General features: G+C 37.8%; 1 long non-coding RNA gene across 1 annotated transcript in view; it reads right to left on the reverse strand.

Moving 5' to 3' along the window:
* Positions 1–2,848: 2,848 nt before the first annotated feature.
* LOC106634305 (uncharacterized) overlaps positions 2,849–17,614 on the reverse strand; it is a 92,434-nt gene continuing 77,668 nt past the window's right edge. The window contains exons 3-4 of the long non-coding RNA XR_010111250.1: positions 6,331–6,518; positions 2,849–4,267 (exon numbers count right to left, since the gene is read on the reverse strand). This is a non-coding gene — a long non-coding RNA (uncharacterized LOC106634305). The remainder of the gene's footprint in view (positions 4,268–6,330; positions 6,519–17,614) is intronic.

The following is a 17,614-nucleotide window of genomic DNA, read 5'->3' on the forward strand; positions in this document are numbered from 1 at the left end:
ACTAGAATTCGCCAGGCTGGAATTCCCTAATCCTAGCAAGCCTGGGGGTGCTGCAGGAGACCAGGGCGTGTTTCATCCCCATCTACAACTGCATAAGGCAGACACCCCCAGAGCGGCCATTTTAGAGGCCTCCCCCTGGGAATGCATTCTTTTCCCAGGGCTGTTAATTATTAATATTCCTTACTGGGGAGAGAATTCAGCGATATTTCTCTTACCCATTTTCGGCAATAAGAGAAATATGACTCTGTCCCACCTGGCTCCCAGGCAGTCAAACCTAATGGTTATCTCCCTTGTTCCCCGAACATCGCTGTTATCCTGTCCTTTTTTTCAAGGTGCCCAGATTTCATGTTGTTCAAACACACATGCTTTACAAACAATGTGTGCAGTTAACGCAATCATCACAGGGTCCTGAGGCAACATACATCCTCAGCTTACGAAGACAACAGGATTAAGAGATTAAAGACAGGCATAGGAAATTATAAGAGTATTGATTGGGGAAGTGATAAATGTCCATGAAATCTTCACAATTTATATTTAGAGACTGCAGTAAAGACAGGCGTAAGAAATTATAAAAGTATTAATTTGGGAACAAACAAATGTCCATGAAATCTTTACAATTTATGTTCTTCTGCCATGGCTTCAGCAGGTCCCTCCATTTGGGGTCCCTGACTTCCCGCAACAAAAAGGAAAACATTGATAATGGAAACTGAATAGGACACAATGAAATGGGAAATTATTCATAATTAAAATATCATTACTGCCTAAAGCAGTCTGCAGATTCATTCTTCTTGTATCAAAAATCAATGATATTCCTCATAGAAATAGAAAAAGAATTCATAAAATTCATGAGACCACAGGAGATACTGAGTATCAAAAGTAATCCTGAGGAAAAAGCAAAGATGAAGACATCATACTACTTCAAAAGATACTACAATGTCATTGTAAACACAATGTGATGATATTGGCATGATATACACGTAGATCAGTGGGATGAAATCAAGAACCCAGTGATAAATACAGACATTTACAAAAAATTCATTTTTAAAAATCACCATAAATATACGTTGTGGAAAGGATAGTGCTTTCAATGAAAGTTGCCGGGAAAACTTGGTAATCATATGCAGAAGAATGAATCTTACCATATGTAAAAATAAAATTAATATGGGTTAAGTGCTTATGTCTGAAACTATAAAAAGTGGTAGATAAAATCTTTGTATAAATGCTTCTGGATATTTGTCTAGGCAAAGATATTTTGGTAAGCTCTGAAAAGCAGAGGCAACAAAAGCAAAAACAGACATAAGTTCATACATCTAGCTAAAATGCTTTTGCACAATAGAGGTAACAAAATAGTGAAACCAAAATTATAATGGGAAAAAAACCTGATAACTATGTTTTTTACAGCGATGAGAATATATATTCATATCATCAGAAGGCAAGCAAATAATCCGATTTTAAAGGATAGATTAAAAGAAGGCATAAGTTGCCAACAGGTATATGTAAAATTTTTCATTGTCACTAATCATCATGGAAGTGCAATTTCAAGCCACAATGGAATGTTGTGCAATTAAAACAAATATCTAAAAGACAACAGATGGTGTTGAGCATGCATACAATTGGTTATGCTCATGTACTGTTTCTGAGAATGTAAATTTGTATAGCCATTCTTGAAAACAGTATTGTGTTGTCTTATAAAACAAATGATGTAACCACTATACTGTGTCAATTCCACTACTCAGTATTTATCACAATGAAAGGTATCAGTATATTAGGGGGATATTTTCATCCATCTCCTTATTGCAGCTCTATTCACAATAGCTTTTGAATTAACCTGAAAGTTCATCAAGGGATGCATGGAAAATGGCAATATTATATATATGCACTATTGAAAATTGTTAATTAAAAGGAACAAAATCATATCACTTTCAGTAATATGACTGGAATTGGCGGTCATTATGGTAAGTGAAAGAAGCCAAGCACAAAAAAAAAAAACACTGCGTGTTCTCATGTATATGTTAAAATATAAAATAGTTGATCTGCTTGGTGCGCAGAGTTGATTGCTGGTTACTGAATGATCTTCTATTCAAGGGGGGAAGACAACAATTTTGACTAATGAGTACAAAAACAAGTAGAATAAATAAGTCCTAATATTTGATAGTACAGTAAGGTGACAACAGTAAACAGTATTTCATGTTATTGTTTAAGGTTGCTGAAATAATAGAGGAATTATAATGTTCCTAACATAAAAAGAGACTAATGTTTGGGGTGGTGCATGTTTCAACTACCCTAGTTCAATTACTACTGACTGTATTCATGTATCAAAATACCACATGTACCCTCTAAAATGTACAACTTTTATGTATCCAGGTGAATATTCAAAATTCAGAGATTAGTGTGAAAATGTTACCGCTTATTTTTCCATCAAAATTGTTATTAAAATAGCTTATCAGGTGTTTTTGTTGTCTCATGGAACCACCAAATATCTATAGTAGATACACAAAAAATAAAAAGTAAGACATTTTACAACACCACAAGATTAAAAAATAATTACAAGATAGTGGGAGAATAAAAAAATGAAGGAAGGATCTAGTAATAAACAAGAAAGCAATTTACAAACATTTCTTTAAATATTAACAATATTTTGAATCTAAATGGAATAAATTCTTCATTAAAAATAGAGTAGCAGAATGGATATTATAAAATACTGCCTATAAGACACTCACTTCACTTGTAAGGACACATGGACTGAAAGTAATGGGATGAAAAACTATTGTATAGAAATCGAAAGCAAACGAGTATCAGTAGCTAAACTTATTCCATCAAACTATACATGAAGCCAGAAACCATAAAATTTGGGAAATAAGTTTATTACATAATGGTAAAAGGGGTTAATTCAGCAAGAGGTTATAGTAATTGTAAATACATATATACCCAAAACAGAAGTGCCCAATCATATAAAACAAATGTAATAACTTCTGAGTGGACAGATAGATTGCCATACAATAATAATAGGGGACTTAAGTACTGAAGTTTCAGCAATGGGCAGATCATCTGGATCTGACTTACACTACATCTGGCTTACACTACACTTTATGCCAAATAAAGCAAACTGACGTATACAGAATACTTCGTCTAACAGCGGCACAATCTACATTCTTCTCTGCAGAAGATGGATCTTTGCGTAGGCCTTATGTTACGAATCAAGACTAGTTTTAAATTTAATAATACAGAAATTATACCACATTTTTAAGCACATTGCATGAACCTAGGAACTATCAGTAGAATGAACATTAGAATGTTCACAAACACATAGAAATTAAACAATATGCTTTTGAATAATGAATGGGTGAATCATTAAATCCAAATGGAAGTTAAAAAATATTTTGACAAATGAAAAATGAAACACAAAACACCAATATTTGTGATACCAGAAAAGTAATTAAAAAATAACCTTATGTTACACCTGAAGCAACTATTAATATAATGGGAAGAACAAACAGTCCAAATTTTACAGAAGGAAGCATATAATAAAGAGCAGCGTAGAATAAATGAAAAAATTTGTACTCATACAACGTACGCAAATCCAGTCATGAGAAAGAATATCTGAAGAGACCAATAACAAGTAAATTGTATCCATAATAAAAATCTCCTATCAAATATATGCCCACAGTGCTTCACTGGTAATTTCTGTCAAACCTAATTCCACTTTATATTAAGAGGATTATTTGCCATGTTCAAATGGGATTTGTCCCTCTGAGGCAAGGATGTTTTAAATAGTCTTATAAAGGAGGAGGGACACCGCCATTTGATCATCTCAATAGATTTAAAAATAAAACGGTTTTATAGAATTTGATATAATAAAAGCTGTCAACCAATTAGGCATAGAAGGAATGTATCTTTATACCATATAGGCAGTAAATGAAATACCCACAACTAACATCATAATCAATGAAGAAAACATGAAATATTTTCTTCGGAGGTAAAGAAGCCAATTATGCCCACTCTCAGCACCTCATTCAACCTAGTTCGGGATGTTCTAGCCAGTACAGTTAGGCAAGAGAAGGAAATTAAAGGCATTCAGATCGGAAAAGAGGGAGGCAAACTGGGCCTGTGTGGAGATGACCTGAACTTATGTGTAGAAAATACACTCTCCTGGCTGGGCGCGGTGGTTCACGCCTGTAATCCCAGCACTTTGGGAGGCCAAGGCGGGTGGATCATGAGGTCAGGAGATCGAGACCATCCTGGCTAACACGGTGAAACCCCGTCTCTACTAAAAGAAAAACAAAAAAATAAATTAGCTGGGGGTGGTGGCGGGCGCCTGTAGTCCCAGCTACTCAGGAGGCTGAGGCAGAAGAATGGCAGGAACCTGGGAGGCGGAGCTTGCAGTGAGCCGAGATCGTGCCACTGCACTCCAGCCTGGGCGACAGAGCAAGACTCTGTCTCAAAAAAAAAAAAAAAAAAAAAAAAAAGAAAGAAAGAAAATACACTCTCCCCTTAAAACCTTTTGGAAGTGATAAAGAAATTCAGTAAAATTGCATAATACACAACAGCCATACAAAAACCTGTAGCATTTCTATATCCCACCAGTGGGTAATTTCAAAAAGAGAACAAGAAATGAGTCTCATTGACAATAGCTTACAAAAGTACCAAGGAAGAGATCTGAACAAGCCAAAGATTTCTGTAATGAAAACTCTTTAAAAAATAATTCATTTTGTAATAAAAGCATTGAATGAAGAAATTGACGACACAAATGAGTAGAAATATATTTTATATTTATGTGTTAGAATAATTTATATCTTAAAATATATATACTACTCAAAGCAATCTATTGATCTGTGCATCCCTATTAAATTTCTGATGTTATGTTAGTTTTGTCTATAAACAGAAGAAAATAATTCTGAAATTGTATGGAGCAACAAAAATCTTAAATGAAAAAATATTAAAGAAAATGAGGAGATCCAGGGTAATTGAAGTATCTGGCTTTAATATAGACTACAAAATTATAGTAACCAGAACAGCATTGTCTGGCATAAGACAGACACAGACACAACTGGAACAGAGTAGAAAGGAAATAAACTAAAGCTCCTAAACATAACTGATTCTTCACAAAGTTGCCAGGAGCACACTTCAGGGAAAATAAAACATTTACCGTGTAAATGGTACTGGGAAAATTTGATAATTACATGCAAAAGAATTAGATTAGAAGTCTACATCTAAAAATACACAAAAACTAACTCCCAATTGAATAAAGAATTAAATGTAAAATTGGAAACTATGAAACTTCTTGAAGAAAATGGGGGAAATGATTCATGATATTTTGCTGGGCAAGGATTTAGAAATGAGACCTGAACTTTTCAGGGAATAAAAGGAAAAATAACCAAATGAGAGTATATCAAAGTTTAAAGCTTTTGCACAGTGAAAGAGTATTAAAAGAGTGAGGAGTCATCGCTTCTCGGCCTTTGTGGAAGTCAGTGTGGCAATTCCTCAGGGATCTAGAACTAGAAATACCATTTGACCCAGCCATCCCATTACTGGGTATATACCCAAAGGACTATAAATCATGCTGCTATAAAGATACATTCACATGTATGTTTATTGCGGCACTATTCACAATAGCAAAGACTTGGAACCAACCCAAATGTCCAACAATGATTGACTGGATTAAGAAAATGTGGCATATATACACCATGGAATACTATGCAGCCATAAAAAGGATGAGTTCATGTCCTTTGTAGGGACATGGATGAAATTGGAAATCATCATTCTCAGTAAACTATCGCAAGGACAAAAAACCAAACACCGCATGTTCTCACTCATAGGTGGGAATTGAACAATGAGAACACATGGACATAGGAAGGGGAACATCACACTCTGGGGACTGTTGTGGGGTGGGGGGAGGGGTGAGGGATAGCATTGGGAGATATACCTAATGCTAAATGACGAGTTAATGGGTGCAGCACACCAGCATGGCACAGGTATACATATGTAACTAACCTGCACATTGTGCACATGTACCCTAAAACTTAAAGTATAATAATAATAATAAATAAAATAAAATAAAATAAAAGAGTGAGGTGTCAATTTACAGTATTGGAGAAAATATTTGCAAACAGTATATGTGACAAAGAGTTAAGAAGATATAACCAATGTAATTCAATAGCAAGAAAAAAGTAATATGAATTTTAAAAAATTGGCAAAAATTGCTGGCTGCTTCACTCCTGGAACCTTCACTAACCAGATCCAGGCAGCCTTCCGGGAGCCATGGCTTGTGGTTACTGACCCCAGGGCTGACCACCAGCCTCTCACGGAGGCATCTTATGTTAACCTACTTACCATTGCTCTGTGTAACACAGATTCTCCTCTGCGATACGTGGACATTGCCATCCCATGCAACAACAAGGGAGCTCACTCAGTGGGTTTGATGTGGTGGATGCTGGCTCGGGAAGTTCTGCGCATGCATGGCACCATTTCCCGTGAACACCCGTGGGAGGTCATGCCTGATCTCTACTTCTACAGAGATCCTGAAGAGATTGAAAAAGAAGAGCAGGCTGCTGCTGAAAAGTGACCAAGGAGGAATCCTGTAATTTGCAATAACATGAATAAATTTTGAAGACAGCATTTTAACTGTAATAAGCTAGATACTGAATGACTAATGCTGTATTATCTTACTCATATGGATACTAAGAAAATAAAAATTTGATATCCTAAGGTCAGAGAGTAGAAATGTGGTTACAATAGACAGGGGAGGGGCCTTTGATTTGGCCATTAGGTACAAAGTGACAATAAGAGAAGACTAGTAAATTATTCTGTTCTTTCACACACTATCATGACTATGGTTAAATGTAAAATACTGTATATTTCAAAAGAGTTAGAATAGACACTTTTCAATGTTTTCACCACTAAGAAATGATAACTGCATGTGATTGGATTAATATGCAACCTAAATACATACGAAAACATCACACTAAATTCAATAAATATATGCAATTATAATTTTGAGATAATTAATGAAAAAGAAAAATTAAAAAATTATGACAAGCAGAGGCCAATATCTATGATGAACATAGACACACAAATGCTCTACAACAAACTAGCAACCTGAATTCAACACTGCATTAAACATTTTATTTTTCACAATCAAGCGGTATTCATCCCAGTGATGCAAAAATGATTGTATATATGGAAATTAATGTTATGCATTACACTAAGAGAACAAAGGATTAAAACTATATGATCATCTCAGTCAATATCATAAAAGCATTTGAGAATATTTATAATTTTTTCATGGTAACAACTCAAACATTTAGGCAAAGAATTGGGTCTCCCTATTCCCTGAGACAGAACCACACTGAAAATAGGACAAACAGTAACCCTGAAATGGCCTCTAACAATGATTGAACTTAGTGAGGAAGGAATGTTGAAGGCTGAGTGGCTGAAATCTAGGCCACTAGTGCAATAAATCCCATGATTTTAAAACCTAGAGCTAACATGTTATTCAGAGGGGAAAACATAAAAGCTTTTCCTCAAATAAAAAACACATCACAAATGCCCAATCTCATCACTTGCATTCAACATAGTACTGGAAGTTTTCACCACAGCAATAAGGCAAGGAAATAAAAAGCATTTAACTTGGAAAGAGTTATTATTTATTTATTTATTTTTTTTTTTACACATGACATGATCATATGTACAGAAAACTCTTAAGAATTTCACCAAAAACAAGTCTACAAAAGGAATTAAATATCACTGGAGGAGACAAATGCAACAAAAACAAATTAGTAATATTTCTATAATGAAACAGCAAGCTATCTGACACAAATCAAGAAAACAATCCCATTTACAATATCTAACAAAAAATAAAATATTTAGAATTAAATTACCCAAGGAATTTTAATGCCTACACACCAAATATTAAAAATTTTTACTTTTATTGCATGTGGCTTTATTATGTTTCTCAGATATCATGGTGGGTTTTTTTTTTTAAACCCACCCATGTGGCAACCCTCCATCCAGCAAGTCAGTTGGTGCCATTTTTTCCAGCAGCATTGTGTTGACTTTGTGTCTCTATACCACATTTTGTTAATTTTCCACTTTTCTTTATCATTGTTAGGTACAGTAAGTGAACTTTCTTCAGAATTCTTATTACCATTTTTATTATGATATTGAACTATGAATCTCACTTGGGTAAAATCATGAACTTAATCAGCAAATGTGTTTGTTCTGACTGCTTTTCTGATGAGTTGTTACCTCATCTTCTTTCTCCACCTAGGGCCTCCCTATGGCCTGAGACAGAAACATACTGAATATAGGAGACACAGTAATCCTGAAATGGCCTCTAGTTGTTTAAGTGGTAGGAAGACTTGCACTTTCTTCACCTTATATCAAAACCTCAAAATGATTAAACTTAGTGAGGAAGGCACATGGCAGGCTGAGTGGCTGAAGTCTAGGCCTCTTGCACCAAATAGCAAAGTTGTGGAAGCAAAGGAAAAGTTCTTGAAAAAAATTAAAAGTGTTACTTCACTAAACACATATATATTGAGAAAGCCAAACAGCCTTATTGCTGATATGGAGAACATTTTAGTGATCATATAGAATATCAAACAAGTTATAACATACCATCAAGCCAACGCCTAATCCAGAGCAAGGCCCTATGTCTTTTCAAATATCTGGAAATGGAGTGCCGGTGGGTTTTTTTTCTTTATTGTTATACTTTAAGTTCTAGGGTACATGTGCACAACATGCAGGTTTGTTACATATGTATACATGTGCCATGTTGGTGTGCTGCACCCATTAACTCGTCATTTACATTAGGTATATCTCCTAATGCTATCTCTCCCCCTCCCCCCACCCCACAACAGGCCCCAGTGTGTGATGTTCCCCTTCCTGTGTCCATGTTCTCATTGTTCAATTCCCACCTATGAGTGAGAACATGCGGTGTTTGTTTTTTTGTCCTTGTGATAGTTTGCTGAGAGTAATGGTTTCCAGCTTCATCCATGTCCCTACAAAGGACATGAACTCATCCTTTTTTATGGCTGCATAGTATTCCATGGTGTATATATGCCACATTTTCTTAATCCAGTCTATCACTGATGGACATTTGGGTTGGTTCCAAGTCTTTGCTATTGTGAATAGTGCCACAATAAACATACGTGTGCATGTGCCTTTATAGCAGCATGATTTATAATCCTTTGGGTACATACCCAGTAATGGGATTGCTGGGTCAAATGGTATTTCTAGTTCTAGATCCCTGAGGAATCGCCACACTGTCTTCCACAATGGTTGAACTAGTTTACAGTCCCACCAACAGTGTAAAAGTGTTCCTATTTCTCCACATCCTCTCCAGCACCTGTTGTTTCCTGACTTTTTAATGATTGCCATTCTAACTGGTGTGAGATGGTATCCCATTGTGGTTTTGATTTGCATTTCTCTGATGGCCAGTGATGATGAGCATTTTTTCATATGTCTGTTGGCTGCATAAAAGTCTTCTTTAGAGAAGTGTCTGTTCATATCCTTTGCCACTTTTTGATGGGGTTGTTTTTTTCTTGTAAATTGGTTTGAGTTCTTTGTAGATTCTGGATATTAGCCCTTTGTCAGATGAGTAGATTGCAAAAATTTTCTCCCATTCTGTAGGTTGCCTGTTCACTCTGATGGTAGTTTCTTTTGCTGTGCAGAAGATCTTTAGTTTAATTAGATCCCATCTGTCAATTTTGGCTTTTGTTGCCATTGCTTCTGGTGTTTTAGACATGAAGTCATTGCCCATGCCTATGTCCTGCATGGTATTTCCTAGGATTTCTTCTAGGGTTTTTATGGCTTTAGGTCTAACATTTAAGTCTTTAATCCATCTTGAATTAATTTTTGTATAAGGTGTAAGGAAGGGATCCAGTTTCAGCTTTCTACATATGGCTAGCCAGTTTTCCCAGCACCATTTATTAAATAGGGAATCCTTTCCCCATTGCTTGTTTTTTGTCAGGTTTGTCAAAGATCAGATGGTTGTAGATGTGTGGTATTATTTCTGAGGGCTCCATTCTGTTCCATTGGTCTATATCTCTGTTTTGGTACCAGTACCATGCTGTTTTGGTTACTGTGGCCTTGTAGTATAGTTTGAAGTCAGGTAGCGTGATGCCTCCAGCTTTGTTCTTTTGGCTTAGGATTGACTTGGCAATGTGGGCCCTTTTTTGGTTCCATATGAACTTTAAAGTAGTTTTTTCCAATTCTGTGAAGAAAGTAATTGGTAGCTTGATGGGGATGGCATTGAATCTATAAATTACCTTGGGCAGTATGGCCATTTTCAGGATATTGATTCTTCCCATCCATTTGCATGAAATGTTCTTCCATTTGTTTGTATCCTCTTTTCTCTTGCTGAGCAGTGGTTTGTAGTTCTCCTTGAAGAGGTCCTTCACATCCCTTGTAAGTTGGATTCCTAGGTATTTTATTATCTTTGAAGCAACTGTGAATGGGAGTTCACTCATGATTTGGCTCTGTCTCTGTTATTGGTGTACAAGAATGCTTGTGATTTTTGCACATTGATTTTGTATCCTGAGACTTTGCTGAAGATGCTTATCAGCTTGAGGAGATTTTGGGCTGAGACAATGGGGTTTTCTAGATATACAATCATGTCATCTGCAAACAGGAACAATTTGACTTCCTCTTTTCCTAATAGAATACCCTTTATTTCTTTCTCCTGCCTGATTGCCCTGACCAGAACTTCCAACACTATGTTGAATAGGAGTGGTGAGAGAGGGCATCCCTATCTTGTGCCAGTTTTCAAAGGGAATGCTTCCAGTTTTTGCCCATTCAGTATGATATTTCCTGTGGGTTTGTCATAAATAGCTCTTATTATTTTGAGATACATCCCATCAATACCTAATTTATTGAGAGTTTTTAGCATGAAGCGTTGTTGAATTTTGTCAAAGGCCTTTTCTGCATCTATTGAGATAATCATATGGTTTTTGTCGTTGGTTCTGTTTATATGCTGGATTACGTTTACTGATTTGTGTATGTTGAACCAGCCTTGCATCCCAGGGATGAAGCCCACTTGATTATGGTGGATAAGCTTTTTGATGTGCTGCTGGATTCGGTTTGCCAATATTTTATTGAGGATTTTTGCATCGATGTTCATCAGGGATATTGGTCTAAAATTCTCTTTTTTTGTTGTGTCTCTGCCAGGCTTTGGCATCAGGATGATGCTGGCCTCATAAAATGAGTTAAGGAGGATTCCCTCTTTTTCTATTGATTGGAATAATTTCAGAGGGAATGGTACAAGCTCCGCCTTGTACCTCTGGTAGAATTCGGCTGTGAATCCATCTGGTCCTGGACTTTTTTTGGTTGGTAAGCTATTAATTATTGCCTCAATTTCAGAGCCTGTTATTGGTGTATTCAGAGATTCAACTTCTTCCTGGTTTAGTCTTGGGAGGGTATATGTGTTGAGGAATTTATCCATTTCTTCTAGATTTTCTAGTTTATTTGTGTAGAGGTGTTTATAGTATTCTCTGATGGCAGTTTGTATTTCTGTGGGATCGGTGGTGATATCCCCTTTATCATTTTTTATTGCATCTATTTGATTCTTCTCTCTTTTCTTTTCTTCTTTATTACTTTTGCTAGTGGTCTATCCATTTTGTTGATCTTTTCAAAAAACCAGGTCCTGGATTCATTGATTTTTTGAAGGGTTTTTTGTGTCTCTATCTCCTTCAGTTCTGCTCTGATCTTAGTTATTTCTTGCCTTCTGCTAGCTTTTGAATGTGTTTGCTCTTGCTTCTCTAGTTCTTTTAATTGTGATGTTAGGGTGTCAATTTTAGATCTTTCCTGCCTTCTCTCGTGGGCATTTAGTGCTATAAATTTCCCTCTACACACTGCTTTCAATGTGTCCCAGAGATTCTGGTATGTTGTGTCTTTGTTCTCCTTGGTTTCAAAGAACATCTTTATTTCTGCCTTCATTTAGTTGTGTACCCAGTAGTCATTCAGGAGCAGGTTGTTCAGTTTCCATGTAGTTGAACGGGTTTGAGTAAGTTTCTTAATCCTGAGTTCTAATTTGATTGCACTGTGGTCTGAGAGACAGTTTGTTATAATTTCTGTTGTTTTACATTTGCTGAGGAGTGCTTTACTTCCAATTATTTGGTCAATTTAGGAATGTGTGATGTGGTGCTGAGAAGAATGTATATTCTGTTGATTTGGGGTGGAGAGTTCTGTAGATATCTATTAGGTCCGCTTGGTGCAGAGCTGAGTTCAATTCCTGGATATCCTTTTTAACTTTCTGTCTCGTTGATCTGTCTAATGTTGACAGTGGGGTGTTAAAGTTTCCCATTATTATTGTGTGGGAGTCTAAGTCTCTTTGTAGGTCTCTAAGGACTTGCTTCATGAATCTGGGTGCTCCGGTATTGGGTGCATATATATTTAGGATAGTTAGCTCTTCTTGTTGAATTGATCCCTTTACCATTATGTAATGGCCTTCTTTGTCTCTTTTGATCTTTGTTGATTTAAAGTCTGTTTTATCAGAGACTAGGATTGCAACCCCTGCCTTTTTTTGTTTTCCATTTGCTTGGTAGATTTTCCTCCATCCCTTTATTTTGAGCCTATGTGTGTCTCTGCACTTGAGATGGGTTTTCTGAATACAGCACACTGATGGGTCTTGACTGTTTATCCAATTTGCCAGTCTGTGCCTTTTAATTGGGAGCATTTAGCCCATTTTCATTTAAGGTTAATATTATTATGTGTGAATTGGATACTGTCATTATGATGTTAACTGGTTATTTTGCTCGTTAGTTGATGCAGTTTCTTCCTAGCCTCGATGGTCTTTACAATTTGGCTTGTTTTTGCAGTGGCTGGTACCGGTTGTTCCTTTCCATGTTTAGTGCTTCCTTCAGGAGCTCTTTTAGGGCTGGCCTGGTGGTGACAAAATCTCTCAGCATTTGCTTGTCTGTAAAGGATTTTATTTCTCCTTCACTTATGAAGCTTAGTTTGGCTGGACGTGAAATTTGGGTTGAAAATTCTTTTCTTTAAGAATGTTGAATATTGACCTCCACTCTCTTCTGGCTTGTAGAGTTTCTGCCGAGAGATCCACTGTTAGTCTGATGGGCTTCCCTTTGTGGGTAACCCGACCTTTCTCTCTGGCTGCCCTAAGACTTTTTCCTTCATTTCAACTTTGGTGAGTCTGACAATTATGTGTCTTGGAGTTGCTCTTCTTGAGGAGTATCTTTGTGGCATTCTCTCTATTTCCTGAATTTGAATGTTGGCCTGCCTTCCTAGGTTGGGGAAGTTCTCCTGGATAATATCCTGCAGAGTGTTTTCCAACTTGGTTCCATTGTCCCCGTCACTTTCAGGTACACCAATCAGACGTAGATTTGGTCTTTTCACATAGTCCTATATTTCTTGGAGGCTTTCTTCATTTCTTTTTATTCTTTTTTCTGTAAATTTCTCATTTCATTTCATTCATTTGATCTTCAATCCCTGATACCCTTTCTTCCAGTTGATGAAATCGGTTACTGAAGCTTGTGCATTCGTCACGTAGTTCTCGTGCCATGGTTTTCAGCTCCATCAGGTCCTTTAAGGACTTCTCTACACTGGTTATTCTAGTTAGCCATTCATCTAATCTTTTTTCAAGGTTTTTATCTTTGCGATGGGTTCGAACCTCCTCCTGTATCTCAGAGAAGTTTGATTTTCTGAAGCCTTCTTCTCTCTATTCGTCAAGGTCATTCTCCCTCCAGCTTTGTTCCACTGCTGGTGAGGAGGTGCATTCCTTTCGAGGAGGAGAGGTGCTCTGATTTTTAGAATTTTCAGTTTTTCTGCTCTGTTTTTTCCCCATCTTTGTGGTTTTATCTACCTTTGGTCTTTGATGATGGTGACGTACAGATGGGGTTTTGGTGTGCATGTCCTTTCTGTTTGTTAGTTTTCCTTCTAACAGTCAGGACACTCAGCTGCAGGTCCGTTGGAGTTTGCTGGAGGTCCACTCCAGACCCTGTTTGCCTGGATATCAGCAGCAGAGGATGCAGAACAGCAAATATTGCTGAACAGCAAATGTTGCTGCCTGATCATTCCTCTGGAAGTTTCATCTCAGAGGGGTACCTGGCCTTGTGAGGTGTCAGTCTGCCCCTACTGGGGGGGTGCCTCCCAGTTAGGCTACTCCAGGCTCAGGGACCTACGTGAGGAGGCAGTCTGTCCATTTTCAGATTTCAAACTCTGTGCTGGGAGAACCACCACTCTCTTCATAGCTGTCAGACAGGGACATTTTAAGTCTTTAGACGTTTCTGCTGCCTTTTGTTCGGCTATGCCCTGCCCCCAGAGGTGGAGTCTACAGAGGCAGGCAGGCCTCCTTGAGCTGTGGTGGGCTCCACCCAGTTCGAGCTTCCCAGCCACTTTGTTTACTTACTCAAGCCTCAGCAATGGTGGGTGCCCCTCCCCCAGCCTCACTGCTGCCTTGCAGTTCGATCTCAGACTGCTGTGCTAGGAATGAGCGAGGCTCTGTGGGCATGGGACCCTCTGAGCCAGGTGTAGGATATAATCTCCTGGTGTTCTGTTTCCTAAGACCATTGGAAAAGCACTGTATTAGGGTGGGAGTGACCCGATTTTCCAGGTGCTGTCTGTCACAGCTTTGCTTGGCTAGGAAAGGGAATTCCCTGACCCCTTGCACTTCGTGGGTGAGGCAATGCCTCGCCCTGCTTCGGCTCATGCTCGGGGCACTGCACCCACTTTCCTGCACCCAGTGTCTGACAAGCCACAGTGAGATGAACCTGGTACCTTAGTTGGAAATGCAGAAATCACCCATCTTCTGCATCGCTCATGCTGGGAGCTGTAGACTGGAGCTGTTCCTATTCGGCCATCTTCTTTTTTTGTTTGTTTGTTTTTTTGGGTTTTTTTTTTATTTTTAATTGGTTCATGGTTCCACAGGCTATACAGGAAGCATCCCTGGGCATGCCTCAGGAAATTTTCAGTCATGGTAGAAGGGGAAGCAAGCACATCTTACATGGCTGGAGCACGAGGAAGAGAGTGAAGTGGGAGGTGCTACACACTTTTAAACAATCAGATCTCGTGAGAACTCACTATCATGAGAACAGCTAGTGGGAAATGTGCTTCCATGATCCAATTACCTCCCAGCAGGCCCCTCCCGCAACATTGGGGATTACAATTTGACATGATATTTGGGTGGAGACACAAATCCAAACCACATCGCCATCTCAAATTAACTTCTGTCTATGGTATAAGGTAGGAGACAACATTGTTATTTTCCATACTGATGTCTAGTTGTTCAACACCATTTGTTAAAAAGACTTTCTTTTCCCATTGGATTGCTTTGGCACCTTTGTCTGTATGTTAATTAACCATACAAGGATGGATCTATTTTGGTTTCTGTTCTTCTTCTTTTTTTTAATACTGTAAGTTCTGGGGTGCATGTGCAGAATGTGCAGGTTTGTTACATAGGTATACATGTGCCATGGTGGTTTGCTGCACTTATCAACTTGTCATCTACATTAGGTATTTCTCTTAATGCTATCCCACCTCTAGTGCCCCACCTCCCCAACAGGCCCCAGTGTGTGATGTTCCACTCCCTGTGTCCATGTGTTCTCATTGTTCAACTCCCATTTATGAGTGAGAACATGCAGTGTTTGGTTTTCTGTTCTTGTTAGTTTGCTAAGAATGATGGTTTCTAGCCTCATCCATGTCCCTGCAAAGGACATGAATTCATCCTTTTTTATGGCTGCATAGTATTCCATGGTGGATATGTGCAACAATTTTTTTATCCAGTCTATCATTGATGGGCATTTGGGTTGGCTCCAAGTCTTTGCTATTGTGAATAGTGCCACAATGAACATATGTGTGCATGTGTCTTTACAGTAGAATGACTTACAGTCCTTTGGGTATATACTCAGTAATGGGATTGCTTGGTCAAATGGTATTTCTAATTCTAGATCCTTGAGGAATCACCACACTATCTTCCATAATGGTTGAACTAATTTACACTCCCACCAACAGTGTAAAAGTGTTCCTATTTCTCCACAGCCTCTCCAGCATCTGTTGTTTCCTGACTTTTTAATGATCGCCATTCTAACTGGCGTGAGAAGGTATCTCATTGTGGTTTTGATTTGCATTTCCCTAATGACAAGTGATGATGAGCTTTTTTTCATGTTTGTTGGCTGTGTAAATGTCTTCTTTTGAGAAGTGCCTGTTCATATCCTTTGCCCACTTTTTGATGGGCTTGTTCCTTTTTTTCTTGTAAATTTGTTTAAGTTCTTTGTAGATCCTGGATATTAGCCCTTTGTCAGATGGATAGATTGCAAAAATTTTCTCCCATTCTGTGGGTTGCCTGTTCACTCTGATGATAGTTTCTTTTGCTGTGCAGAAGCTCTTTAGTTTAATTAGATCCTATTTGTCAATTTTGGCTTTTGTTGCTTTAGTCCTGAAGTCTTTGCCCATGCCTATGTCCTGAATGGTATTGCCTAGGTTTTCTTCTAGGGATTTTAGGGTTTTAGGTCTTCCGTTTCAGTCTTTAATCCATATTGAGTTAATTTTTGTATAAGGTGTAAGGAAAGGGTCCAGTTTCAGTTTTCTGCATATGGCTAGCCAGCTTTCCCAACACCATTTATGAAATATGGAATCCTTTCCCCATTGCTTGTTTTTGTCAAGTTTGTCAAATATCAGATGGTTGTAGATGTGTGGTTATTTCTGAGGCCTCTTTTCTGTTCCATTGGTCTATATCTCTGTTTTGGTACCAGTACCACGCTGTTTTGGTTACTGTAGACTTGCAGTATAGTTTAAAGTCAGGAAGTGTGATGTCTCCAGCTTTATTCTTTTTTTTAGGATTGTCTTGGCTATATGGGCTCTTTTCTGCTGCCATATGAAATTTAAAGTAATTTTTTCTAATTCTGTGAAGAAAGTACATGGTAGCTTGATGGGGATAACATTGAATCTATAAATTACTTTGGTCAGTATGGCCATTTTCACAATATTGATTCTTCTTATCCAGGAGCATGGAATGTTTTTCCATTTATTTGTGTCCTCTCTTATTTCCTTGAGCAGTGGTTTGTAGTTCTCTTTGAAGATGTCCTTCACCTCCCTGGTAAGTTGTATTCCTAGGTATGTTATTCTTTTTGTAGCAACTGTGAATGGGAGTTCACTCATGATTTGGCTCTCTGCTTGTCTGTTATTGGTTTGTAGGAATGATTGTGATTTTTGCACATTGATTATGTATCCTGAGACTTCGCTGAAGTTGCTTATCAGCTTAAGGAGATTTCGGGCTGATACAATGGGGTTTTCTAAATATACAGTCATGTCATCTGCAGAGACAATGTGACGTCCTTTCTTCCTATTTGAATATCATTTATTTCTTTCTCTTGCCTTATTTCCCTGGCCAGAACTTCCAGTACTATGTTGAATTGGAGTTGTGAGAGAGGGCATCCTTTTCTTGTGCTGGTTTTCAAAGGGTATGCTTCCAGTTTTTGCTCATTCAGTAAGATATTGGCTGTTGGTTTGTCATAAATAGCTCTTATTATTTTGAGATAGGGTCCACCAATACCTAATTTATTGAGAGTTTTTAGCATGAAGGGGTGTTGAATTTTGTTGAAGGCCTTTTCTGCATCTATTGAGGTAATCATGTGGTCTTTGTCATTGCTTCTGTTTATGTGATGCA

The sequence above is a fragment of the Pan paniscus genome, chromosome X (assembly GCF_029289425.2).
Source record: "Pan paniscus chromosome X, NHGRI_mPanPan1-v2.0_pri, whole genome shotgun sequence".
Classification (NCBI taxonomy): Eukaryota; Metazoa; Chordata; class Mammalia; order Primates; family Hominidae; genus Pan; species Pan paniscus.